The sequence below is a fragment of the Pagrus pagrus genome (genome assembly GCF_965226575.1).
Source record: "Pagrus pagrus genome assembly, chromosome: 12".
In the NCBI taxonomy this organism is placed as follows: domain Eukaryota; kingdom Metazoa; phylum Chordata; class Actinopteri; order Spariformes; family Sparidae; genus Pagrus; species Pagrus pagrus.
The window spans coordinates 29,382,042-29,393,928 of NC_140196.1; positions in this window are offsets into that span (position 1 = coordinate 29,382,042).

Sequence of the window (11,887 nt, forward strand, 5' to 3'; positions counted from 1 at the left end):
ATCTAAACATGCACCCACTGACTGTTTGTAATCATGGATGCTGTTATAATGTTTTTGTGATTGAGATCTTGACCCACAAAACATCCTGGAAAGTGACAAAGATACGTTTTTCGCTCTAAATTACACAATTGCCATCAGTCAACAGGACGCTGTCTGACTCTCTCAGTCGCGGGGAGGGATGCTGGTTTCTGGGGAAGTCTCTGTTGGGAGGGCTGACTGTCGCAGTGATGTTTTTCAAGACCGTAACTACAACAACACAATAGTGGAAGGAGACAAACACTTGGTGAGTTAAAGTTTTTTGCCGGGGATAGATGCTGTTTTTCGGGCAGAAATGTGACGAAGAGTCGGTAGGACCTACAAGATGACAGACACTTCACGTATAACTGCGGTATTTTTTTCCTCATATAAGTTGCCAAAGACACTACTGTGAACACCATCAGTTCAACATGCCCCCGCTCCACGCCACCGGCTTATCCATTCACACAGATGCTGGTTCTCCTCTACTGCGCCTCTGACACTACCTCTGACACTACCTCTGACACTACTTCTGACACTACCTCTGACACTACCTCTGACACTACCTCTGATACTACCTCTGACACTACCTCTGATACTACCTCTGACACTACCTCTGATACTACCTCTGATACTACCTCTGACACTACCTCTGACACTACTTCTGACACTATCTCTGATACTACCTCTGACACTATCTCTGACACTACCTCTGACACTACCTCTGACACTACTTCTGACACTACTTCTGACACTATCTCTGATACTACCTCTGACACTACCTCTGACACTACTTCTGATACTACCTCTGACACTATCTCTGACACTACCTCTGACACTACCTCTGACACTACTTCTGACACTACTTCTGACACTATCTCTGATACTACCTCTGACACTACCTCTGACACTACTTCTGATACTACCTCTGACACTATCTCTGACACTACCTCTGACACTACCTCTGATACTACCTCTGACACTACTTCTGACACTATCTCTGATACTACCTCTGATACTACCTCTGACACTACCTCTGACACTACCTCTGATACTACCTCTGACACTACTTCTGACACTATCTCTGATACTACCTCTGACACTATCTCTGACACTACCTCTGACACTACCTCTGATACTACCTCTGACACTACTTCTGACACTATCTCTGACACTACCTCTGACACTACCTCTGACACTATCTCTGATACTACCTCTGACACTATCTCTGACACTACCTCTGACACTACTTCTGACACTACCTCTGATACTACCTCTGACACTACTTCTGACACTATCTCTGATACTACCTCTGATACTACCTCTGACACTACCTCTGACACTACCTCTGATACTACCTCTGACAATATCTCTGACACTACCTCTGATACTACCTCTGACACTACCTCTGACTCTACCTCTGACACTACCTCTGATACTACCTCTGACACTACCTGTGATACTACCTCTGACACTACTTCTGACACTATCTCTGATACTACCTCTGACACTACCTCTGACACTACCTCTGACACTACCTCTGACACTACCTCTGATACTACCTCTGACACTATCTCTGATACTACCTCTGACACTACCTCTGACACTACCTCTGACACTACCTCTGACACTACCTCTGATACTACCTCTGACACTACCTCTGATACTACCTCTGACACTACCTCTGATACTACCTCTGATACTACCTCTGACACTACCTCTGATACTACCTCTGACACTACCTCTGATACTACCTCTGATACTACCTCTGATACTTCTTCTGATACTACCTCTGACACTACCTCTGACACTACCTCTGACACTACCTCAGGAGGCACATCAGAGCCGCAGCAAAATTTCACCCCTCACTGCATCTGAGACTTTCACACAGAGGAGGATGCGGAGAATTGGCGCAGGATCCCTGCACTCAAAGGGCAGTGTGATTGGGGCTAGTGTAAAAGTGAGGGAGGTGGGGAGCGAGATAATATGAGACAACCATCGATAACATCTGCCAGAGGGCGCCTTTTTCACAACAGTAACTTTTTGGAATTCTTGATTTGGGCAATATTACCCTACAATGAGACAACTCTACTAGCAAACTACAGTATTAACAATTAAAAGTGAATACTATCATTAGCAATTAAATCATCATTAGTTCCTTCAAACTTTCCCTGCCATTTAGTCAAATAACAAATTAACTGTGCCCCTTCTATTTATATCACGGTTCAGTGTCTGTTTGTTTATGTTTCCTGTTTTACTTTGAAGTTTTACCCTTGTGTGTCGCATCCTGCTTGTCAGTGTGTTTTTCCGTTAATTCCCTCACCTGTCCGTGTCCCTCCTCACTCCACCTGTTCCTCGTCCTGTCATTAGTAGCCCTTTTTACACAGCGACGCCGCATTATCGCCGCAGCGGCGGTTTGCCAATTCTCCGTTGTTGGTTGTTCACACAGAGCCAAGCAGCTCCGCCTTAAAAGACGAACCAGAGTATAATTCACACAGCAAGCCGGCGCCGTGGCTTCAAAAGAGGCGTGACGATACGCGTCATGGTGATGACGTGTGTGTTTTTCAACATGTTTCCCCGGTGTTTACCTGTTAATCTAAACATGTACCTGCTGACTTGTTTATAATTATATGATGCAGGTATAATGTGTTGTGATTGAGATTCTGACCCACCAAACATCCTGGAAAGTGACAAAGTTACGTTTTTCTCTTAATTACATAATTACATAATCACCATCAGTAAACTGGATGCTGTCTGACTCTTTCCGGGGATACTGTGTAATCAAAACACAATAAATTGAGCTATGTTTTGATATTAGTAAAACATAATGTGTAATATAACCTGTGTTGGAGCATGGACTGGGACGTCTGTGATTTTGGCCTGAGTGTCCTCTTCCAGGGTGGCGTCTTTGGTCTCAGATGCTCTTGATTGAGACATTGATGTGCGTTGTTTCTGAAAAAAGTCATAGCAAAAACAAAAATAGTTTATTCATCCTTTAAGTTTTTTTTTTAAGTTTTCATCTAGAATTACAATGGCAAGTTGAGGAGCCCTTCAAAAATGTTCTTTTCTGCAACAGCGTGTGGCTGGTACCATGTGAGTCTATGTGTGTCATCTTAGCAATATAAAATGTATAATGATATACACATGGCTGCTAATGAACTCTTGTAATAATGTAGAAGTGACTTCAGAGTATTCATGGCTTGAGCGTCAACATGTTGACAGGTGTCACAGCTGGTGTGATCATCACTAAATGGTCTCTAGTTACCTTTGCTTTGTGGCTCTTGAACACAAATGCCTTTGAAAGAGGGGTCACATAAACTCCTCTTCGCTTATGTTTCCTCTGCTTCCAGCGTTCAAGGTCAACTCTGTGTTTCTTTATTCAGGAGAGAGTAAGTATGATTACTGTACACTGCATCATTTAAGGTTTCAATGTCATGACCCTCATCATGGCAGCCCTCCCTTCTCCCTTTATGTGTGTGTTGTCATTCCCTGTCTGTATTATTCCTCCTGTGTCTCTCCCCCTGTCTGTTCTGTGTGTGTGTGCATGTGGGCGTGGTCTCCTTCCACAGGCAGCACCAGGTGAATCCACTCCAGTAATCAACCCTTCCATAAAGCCTCTGGATTCCCTCCTGCTCATCGCCAGATCGTTTCATCAGTCTACATGGTTGTATGCATCCTGGCTCCTATGTGTTTTTGCCTTTGTGTCCTGCTGTTAGCTTGTGTAGCTAATACCGCTGTGTTTTTCCCACCTCGCCTCAGATTGCTGTGCTTGCCTCGTGTTCACCCGTTTGCTTCTGCCCTGCCTGCCTGTGGACCTGCCTGCCTGCTGCCTGCTCTCCTGTGTTTCCCCTCAGTGTGAGTATGCTCGAGACGGACCTCACTGTGCCGTGCCGCAGCACCGCCATTACTTCGTGGCAGACGCCACATCTAGACACTCTCACCCTCACTGGAGACTTCACGAGCCACAGTTGGATCCTGGGACTACGCACCACCCCTCCCCCTTGCACTTGTTTTGCACATTTGAACATTAAAGACTTGTTATTTTCTGTTTAAACCTGTTGTTTGAGTCGTGCATTTGGGTCCAGACTCCAAACAAACCGTAACATTCAAGGTTAGAATAGTAGGTGTTAAAAGACAATACTACCACATTTAACATACGTTTATCATGATCTGTAATTGATGGCTAAAGAACAGTACCGACATGAATAGTTCAAAATTACATTTTGGGTAACACCTTACACTGCTATACATATGTACTCTTTAAGCAGACTAATTACATACATTGCATGATGTAGCATATGTACTTTTTAGCCACAAATAAATAAGAAAAAGATTATTTCCCTTCTAGATATACTTGGAAATCCATGTTTGTAGTTTACCCTCTGAATCGAACACAGAGTCCTTGTATTCCCTTAAAAGGGCATTATGGGTCAACCCATATTCCTGGACAAAGTTTTCAAGCCTTGTGAAAGTGCGACGTTGGAAACGGACCCTTTTCAGGTCCCACTGGCTCTTTTCCATGACTCCTTGGGTCCGGTTGTCCTTTGTGAAGTTCTGTTATGACCCAAAAGTTCAAAACAAACTAACTTATTATTATTTTTATCAACTCAATACGTGCTCTCTGTACATAAGAGCAACACACTTGTCATACATTAATAATTGAATTGATTGATGTTACCTGTGTTCTTTTGTCTGAACTGCTATGTTTGTCTTTTTCTTAGCCTGTCATACAAAGGGCCTTTACCATGGCGGCTAAGGTCACCTAGCAAATTAAATACATTACACTATGAAGTATCCATGACAGGAATAGTAACAGATCAATGAGAAGTATTAAAAATAAAATGGGAATGAAAATGCAGAGGATAAACTCACCTAGCATGATGCTAGACCACAGAGCAGTGTGGGGTAGAAAGTACCTCTCTAGTGAAGGCACAAATGCTGGTCAAAAGTACACATTCAGTTCACCATTTTGGTCCAGAACTCCATCGTGTATGACATGCTCAAAGTGCCTTTGAAATGGTGTTGGTCCCACATCATCCTGGAAGAAAAAATATAGCAGTTTAGGTTGGTGTGGAGTACCAAAAAGGCAATGATTTTCTTTTCTTAACTTATAACCATCTAAATTATTTTATTTCACTTACATTTTAACAAATAAATTTTAATATTATTGTCTATTACCATGTACATTCACAATGAGTCAAGTAACATAAAACAAGTAAACATACTGTTTATTCAATTAAACGTCATAACCATGACACAACCAATGCGAACATTCAAAAATCTAAGACTGTGGAAGCTTCTAGCTGTTTTTTGATTATTACCTGTTTTTAAACTTTTATTTATCAGCACAGAACTTGACAACACTAAGCCAAAATAGTGATACCTGCCTTTGTTAGAAAAAGCAACAGCTCCCTTTCATAAATATTGTTACTTCTTTCATCATACATTTTGAGTGACAGAGCAAAACGCTATGCGCCATTTGTAAAATTGATTACCTACCACAAAGTTTTCCTCCTCTACACCACAGTAGTGCTGCAGACTATGTCATCAAGCTCATGGAGCGTGGTGGCTTGTGTCATCAGCCTGAAGACGTGCATAGCCAGGTGGTAGTGTTTGTAAGCACTGTAGAAAAAAAGTAAATACATACTCAAAGTTAAATACATTTGAACACCTTATCATGTCAAACAGAAATACACATAAACAAACCACTTACTACTTCCGTCAAAGGTCCTTTGCATTTTTCATGATGTGGCTGAGGCATCGGTGTAGAATAGGTATGTGGTAGGCCTCTTTCTGTCCTTGTCCAGTGACAATGTGAAAGTTCTCGAAGACTCATTCCACAAAAGTTCTGTGATATGGACTCAATGAGGACCAGAGATCCATCACATGTGTACATCACACACCTTTTCTTGATATGCCTTCCATGGCATCTGATGCAGTCCGTCATGAATGACCCCGGGAAAAATGACACAGATGATGTTGTGTGGTCGCATGTGACAAATGTAGCCACAGGGACTGGTGACCCACCCTTCAAAGGATGTCTGACCACTATTTCATAAATATAAAATGATGCACTTTCCCCCTTTGCCTTTTTAATGATGCTCCCTGTTGCATCAACACAAACTATGTCCTCCTTAGCCCTTTCAGCAAAAAGCTGAATGGTCTCCAGAGACCACAGCATCACTCCCTTGGAGTGGATTACATCCCCCCTTCCTGAAGCTCGTCTTCAATGATCTTCTGGAGGCTAATCATTTCATTCTTGTCTCTGCGTTGTTTCTTCCTTGCACTCCAAGAAATTGTCTTCAGGACACCCGTTGTTGGTACTTCATCCCTGCACCCGGAGTCCTCCACAGTCTCATCTAGTTGACTAAGCTTTTCCAGGTACAGAGAATGGGGGAGTTTTGAAGTCAATGTTTTTTCAATGACTTCCCTTTGTTTACCACAGACAGGCCTCCTTTGCAACTCGTCACGATTGTGTCTGACACAGTCTCCCTGGAAGGTCACCATTGCTTTCAATCAAGATTCACTGTCCACCTTCACCTCCACACATACAGGACAGTCATCAAACATACAGTACCTCAAACAGGTGAAGAGTGGGGTGTCTCTTGATGACGTAATCAGTTTGACACTGTGGCGTTTAAATGCAAAACTACAATAGGGATTCACACAGTTCATCCCTTTTGACATGACATTTGTCCACTGAGATGTCTTGAACTGATGTCTGTGTTGTCTCTTGCGAAGATATGCCCAGTCCCCTGCAGAAATTTTTAAAAAAGCATGGCTGCTGAGGCAATTTCTTGATAAAAAATAAAGTATCCGAATCTTCTGCATTACCTGAAGAGGGTGTGTGATTGTCTGAATTGTCTGATTGACTGAATGTGCTTTGGTCCTCTTGAGGAGGAGAAGGAGGACTGAAGGTGCCATGTTCATCTGAAGTGGGGCAAGGAGTCAAAGTGCTGCCCTCCTCTAGAGGAGGAGAATGACTGAAAGTGCTTTCGTCAACCGGAAGAGGGGGAGAACCCAAAGTGCTGCTGACAACTTTAGGAGGAGGAGGAGGAGGAGGAGGAGGAGCAGGACTGAATGTGCTACTGTCCAGTGGAGGAAGAAGAGGAGGATTGAATGTGCTGCTGTCCAGTGGAGGAAGAAGAGGAGGACTGAATGTGCTGCTGTCCACTTGAGGAGGAGAACTTAAGGTGCTGCTTTCCACCAGAAGAGAGGGAGGACCAACACAGTCAACACAGTCATGAATACAAATTAACTGAATACATTACAAATGTGTTACATTACAAATATGTAAAATACAGAACATTACCTTTTGATGTTTGAGGTACACCTGCTTCAGTCTCACCCTATTTATGTGTACATTAGGGATTGCTATATCAAGGCATACATCTCCCAGAAGCCTTTAGCTGAACAGGTTTTTTCATCAGCAACGGACACACCAGCTGATGCCCTTAGCCTGCCAATGCTTGATTGTATTTCATCCACTGTTTTGGTTATTTTCCTGGACTTTAGGACACAGAACAAACAGTGATTTATCAAGAAAACACAATTATTAGAAAGCATATTGGTTTGAAGAAGATTTGACAATGGAATTGCTTAACACGTAGGCCTACCCATCCAAATGTAGAGAAAACATAGTGTCTGTATGTCACAAAAAAACAGAAGGGAAGAGGGAAAATAAATAAAAGAATCATTGAAACATGTGATTCAGATTTAGACTCTAACCAACATTTATATGTGAAAACGTCCACTTAACATAATCAATGGTCATACAATACACATATTTGCTAATGACTGAATAATGCATTCTCTGAAATGCAATTGTTGTATTATAACATTTTAGGGGTACAGGAGATTGTTCGGCCCGGTGAACATGGCGCCTGCTTAGGTGATCTGCGAGACACCAGACCAAACAATGTGTATTTAAAGACAATTGATAAATCAACTGGAAGTCCAGGACCAACTAAGCAATACAGATAATAGTGGGCGAATGTTTAACAGTTACTAGAGGAACGATCAAACAACAGAGAGAGCGAGAGAAGGCGTTCGCCACCGTGGCTGAGGAGATGGCGCACCTGCCTGGGCGAAACTACTGCTCCGCGAAACACTGGCGATCAAGTCGGACCTAGCACAAAGGTTTGAGCAGCTTGAAAATAAGTTTGAAACCATGCAAATTCCATCCAGTCACTGACGAAAGAAAATAAAGCAACTGTCAACAGAGTATCCAACGCGGAAAAGCGCATCAGCGCGCTGGAGGACAAGAACAATACAGTTAGTCCAAGAGTGGAAAAACTCCAAAAAGAAATCGAAACCCTCCACAATCAGGTGGATGATTTGATAAGTAGGAGTAAGAGAAACAACATACGTCTAGTAAACATCAAGGAGGGAGCCGAAGCTGGTGGCATGGGAGATCTCCTTGGCAAAATCCTCCGCTATATCCTGGATCTCAAGGAAGGCGAGAAACCACCGGAGGTCGACCGGGCGCACAAGGTGCCTCAACCAGCCGCCAAGGGCCATCTTCATCCGCCTTCTCCGGTGGTCCGACCGTCAAAATATCCTCCAGGCCGCGGGGAAGAAGCCCTCTCTCTCCTGGGAAGGCACCCGTTTTTTTGTCCGTCAGGATCTCTCCCCCAGGGTGCAACAGCAACGAGCAACATACTCCGGCATTATCGAGAAGATTAAAAGCAAAGGATACCGGTTCGGAATACTACACCCGGCGAGACTGATCATCACCATTGACGGGCAACGATTGATCTATGAATCCGCAGCAGAGGCGGAGAAGGAGTCAGATGCCGAATATCTTCTGAGTTGGTCTGGACAGTATGTGAGTAAAACTGTGGATAAACTGTGCAAAAAGACAATGACTTTCTTTCCTCCTTTTAAAAAAATAAATAAATAAAAATTATTTTTCTATTATGTTTTCTTAACGGTACTGTAAATCAAGAAGAAAAACGTTGGTGGCAGTGATTTCAGTTAAAGAACCATCAAGTGCCTGCATCAATATACTTAAGTGCAATGGGGATTAGGTGTGTGTGTTTTTTTTTCTTTCTCTCTCTATTTTTGGGTTTATATATATATATATATATATATATATATATATATATATATATATATATATATATACATATATAGGCTATGTATATATATATATATATATATATATATAATCTTTTCCCCCCATTACCTTTTTTTTCTGTTTCTTTTCTTTCTCTTTTTGGTAGTCAGCTCAACGACTGAAGAGAAACTTTAAGTTGAAAATAAAGTGTGAAAGACTGCACAGTTGCTGTTATATGTTCGATTGTTTTTCAAATCAATTATGTAGAAAACTCAAGTGGTCTGGTATACAGGTGCTGGTCATATAATTAGAATATCATCAAAACGTTGATTTATGTCAGTAATTCCATTCAAAAAGTGAAACTTGTATATTATATTAATTCATTACACACAGACTGATATATTTCAAATGTTTATTTCTTTTAATTTTGGTGATTATTACTGACAACTAATGCAAATCCCAAATTCAGTATCTCAGAAAATTAGAATATTACTTAAGACCAATACAAAAAAAGGTTTTTTAGAAATGTTGGCCACTGAAAAGTATGAACATGGAAAGTATGAGCATGTAAAGCACTCAATACTTAGTTGGGGCTCCTTTTGCCTGAATTACTGCAGCAATGCGGCGTGGCATGGAGTCGATCAGTCTGTGGCACTGCTCAGGTGTTATGAGAGCCCAGGTTGCTCTGATAGTTATGAAGGTAGATTTGTGTCTTTATTATTCAATCAAAAAAAAGGTTGCTTCAATCAAAATATATATTTTCAATAAAAAAAACCCTTTTCAATCAAAGAAAAAGTGTTTGAATGCAAAAATATTGTTGAGACTCAAAAAAATGCATTTGAACACTGTTTTTCTTTGATTGAAAAGTTTTCTTTGATAGAAGTGAAGGTTTTTTTGTTTGAAGCAACTTTTTTGATTGAAGTAATGTTGTTTTGTTTTTGGGCCATATTATGGGTAGGACATTTGTGTCTTTATAATTCAATCAAAAAAGAAGCTGGATGTATTTTATGAGTGTTTACAGCTGCCAACGTATGTAACGCTGCTACTGTGATGATAAATGATGGTTAAATATTGAATCTGTGTCTATAATAACCAGATCCTGACATGTAAATGTGACATCTGTGGGAATAAAAAGCACCAACGTCGTTTTTACACAGTGATTTCTGATAATCTAAGTAATAATAATAATAATAATAATAACAGTCATGGAGACAAATAATTAAAAAGTCCGCAAATCAAGATAAGAAACTGCAACTGGCAGTGAGCCTGCTTTCTTTTCTTTTAGCAGTGAAGTGATAAACTCCATGACAGGTTATTAGATGTTGATAAATACTTCGTTCTGTTCGAGCGTACGGCTGACACCTTGAAATGGCCCACAAAGGTTTGGCCGTTACTATTGCAATGTGTGTTAACTGGGAAAGCCCAGGAGGCATATACATCGTTGTCACCAGCTGACAGTCTTGACTATGATAAAGTCAAGGCTGCCGTGCTTAGAGCATTTGAATTGGTGCCTGAAGCCTATAGGCAAAAGTTTCGCCGGTATAAAAAGTTAGACAACCACACTTTTTCTGAGTTTGGTCGGGAGAAAGAGGCTCTGTTTGACCGCTGGTGTCATTCATCTAAAGTAACAGAGTTTGAACAGTTACGTGAGCTCATCCTGCTAGAAGAGTTTAAAAACTGTTTATCAGATAGGCTGGCAAACTATATTAATGAGCAAAAGGCTTTGACACTCGCAGCTGCAACTGTCCTTGCGGATGAGTATGTGCTCACCCACAAGGACAGTTTTGAGCGGACTCCTGTGTCAGAGCGTAGTTCTTACTCCTCATGGCGCAGATCTAACACTCCTCACTCAGACAGCTCTTCTCACTCAGACAATGTTCCAGTAAAAACCTATGTTCCATTTGTTAAACGGGGGGGTGAAGAGAAGCCTGAAAAGTCAGACAGTGGGGAGGGTGTGAAGGAGAGGCCAACCTGCAGTTATTGCAAGAAAATTGGTCACACTATTAACAAATGCTTTACTCTAAAGAACAAGTCTCAACCACCGAAATCTGTTGTGTTAATTAAAAGTGAGTCTTTGATTTCAGCTCCAGCAGAGCCGGTGCGTATTCCTGACCCGGAGTTCCAGCCCTTTTTAATGAAAGGTTTTGTCTCTTTGACAGAGGGGGACCCTAAGGTACCAGTTCATATCATCAGGGACACTGCGTCCAACCAATCTGTAATCTTGGAGCATGTGTTGCCATTTTCAGATAAGTCTGCCGTTAAATCAGATGTGCTTGTTAGAGGTTTTGATATGCGATATGTGGGCCTGCCGCTTCATAACATCTATCTTGAGTCAGATTTGGTCAAGGGGTGCGTTAAGGTGGGGCTCAGCGCGCAACTCCCAATCAAGGGGGTGACTCTGCTCTTGGGCAATGATTTGGCTGGTGGTAAAATGCTCATTAGTCCAGAGGTAATTGCTGTTCCTCTGCCAGAAAACTCCGACGATTTGGCATTGAAATTTCCCAAAGTGTTTTCTGTCTGTGCCGGGACGCGGGCAATGGCCGAGCGTCAAAAACTGGAGGCTGAGGTGGAACTGTCTGACAGTTTTCTGGTTGACTGTTCAGCTTCCCCACCTGTTTTGCCTCAACTTGACTCCAAAGTTTGCATGTCACGTGAGCAGCTAGTTGCCGATCAGAAGCGGGACGCGTCACTAGCTCCTCTCTTTGAATGTGTGATTTCAGGAGAGGCGTTAGATGATTTGTCAACAGGGTTCTTCCTAAAAGGTAACGTGCTCATGCGTAAGTGGACACCTCCACAGTTATCTGGCCATGACAG